We start from the raw sequence: 2,230 nt of genomic DNA on the forward strand, positions 1-2,230 counted from the left end.
ACCTCCATCCAGGGAGACTGCCCGGATCTGAGTGCCCCTCACCACTCTCTCCCACAGCAGTGACTATTTTCAGACTGGATATCCCTGAGTGATCCTTTGACCCTTAGATCTTCTGGGTACCCTTGAGTGAGAGGCCTCTTTGTGCTTATGGGTGCACATGTACAATTTTGTGTAGCAACATAATCCCAAGGGGTACACCGAACCTGTATCCTGCTAAATGCCATGGAAGCACCACCGTTACCCACCTTGTTCATTACTTTTGGCCATTGGTTTTAATTGGAAATTAAAATTTGTTATCTGCATGAAGTTGTTGCCATGTACCTCTGTGCCAGCATGCTGCCAGTTGTTTGAGTCCTTAGCTATTATGGACCACTGTAATATTAGAGGGGCTTGTGTTGGACACAGCACACTTCCCACTCTCCTCCTTTAAGAGTCTTTTCTGCATTGGTCTCATACAGTATGTGCAGGGACTCCGACAGGATCATGACCACACGGTTCTGAAGCCACATTCCCAATACGTTGCTGTCACCGACATGTTTTATGAAAAATCCTTTCCTTAGGATTTTTCCCTCCTGAGAAGCTGAGAGGCCTCAGGAACAAACTGTAAACAATTCTTATCTGCTGCTGTGGAATGCAACAGGGGAATCTGTGATTGGTCTCATCTGGGTGTTTGGAATTAACGGCCCATCACAGATCACCTGGCCAAACTGTCTCGGTTAGAGACAAACCTTTGTTATTCATTCCTTTGCTATTCTTAGCTTAGCCTTCTGATGAAATCCCTTCTTCTGTTCTTTTAGTATAGTTTTAATATATTATCTATCATAAAATAATAAATCAAGCTTTCTGATACATGGAGTCAACTTTCTCGTCTCTTCCCTCATCCTGGGACCCTTGTGGACAATACTACACGTTACCACTACAGAGAGAGGGTTAGAGGTTTTTTTATGTTTTCGGTTTCGTTTTGTTCTTCTTCTTTTTTAAGATATTTTCTCGTGCTCCATGGGATTTTTCCCATGACTGCCCAACCTCAACAGCCCTCCCTTAGGTGAAGACAAGTTGGCCTTTTGAATTTTTTTTTTTAGGGGGGGGTAATGGGAAAGGCTTCAGCTTTCTGGCTTTCTGCTCCTGTACCAGCCCAGGCCTTGACATTGCACTTGTCCTTGAACAGACCCTGCCCCTACCCTGGGCAGGCTCATGTGTGGGGAACACCAGTCACTGCTTGTGTCCCCCATAGAGCATTATTGATCCCGGTCCTAGTCAGTATCTTTAAGGATGACCTGGATGAGGGTATCAAATGCACCCTTAATAAATTTGCAGATGACAACAAGTTGGGCAGAAATGTTGAAAGTATCTGCAGAGGGACCTGGACAGGCTGGATCAATGGGCCAAGACTGACTGTGTGAGGTTCAACAAGGCAAAATGCCAGGTTTTGCATTTGGGTCACAACAATGCCCTGCAGTGCTACAGGCTGGGGGAAGAGGGGCTGAAAAGCTGCCCCCTGGGAATGGACCTGGGGGCTGGTTGCCAATGGCTGAGCATGAGCCAGCATGTGCCCAGGTGGCCAAGAAGGCCAATGGCATCCTGGCCTGTGTCAGCAATAGTGTGGCCAGCGGGAGCAGGGCAGGGATTGTCCCCTGTTCTGGGCACTGGTGAGGCCACACCTCGAGTGCTGTGTCCAGTTCTGGGCCCCTCAATTCAGGAAGGACATTGAGGGGCTGGAGCGTGTCCAGAGAAGGGAAACAGAGCTGGGGAAGGGGCTGGAGCACAAGTCCTGTGAGGGGCGGCTGAGGGAGCCGGAGGTGTTTAGCCTGGAGAAAAGGAACTCATGGAGACCTTATCGCCCTGGACAGCTCCCTGAAAAGAGGCTGTAGCCAGGCAAGGCTCGGCCTCTTCTACCGGGTAACAAGTGATAGGACAAGAAGACATAATCTTAAGCTGAGCCCAGAGCAGGTTTATGTTGGACATAAGGAGGAATTTCTTCACAGAAGGGGTGATTAGACACTGGAACGGGCCCCCCAGGGAGGTGGTGGAGTCCCTGGAGGTGTTTAAGGACAGACCGGACGCGGCACCCCGTGCCGTGTTCTGGCTGACACGGTGGTGTTCGGCCAGAGGTTGGACTCGACGATCCCATGCGCTCCTTTCCAACCGCACTGATTCTGCTTTTCGGGGATCGCTCGCTCCCCCCACGGCGCCTCCCGGCCGCGGAGCGACCGCGGTCCGTCCCGCAGGC

The sequence above is a fragment of the Haemorhous mexicanus genome, chromosome 1 (assembly GCF_027477595.1).
Source record: "Haemorhous mexicanus isolate bHaeMex1 chromosome 1, bHaeMex1.pri, whole genome shotgun sequence".
NCBI classification, from domain to species: domain Eukaryota; kingdom Metazoa; phylum Chordata; class Aves; order Passeriformes; family Fringillidae; genus Haemorhous; species Haemorhous mexicanus.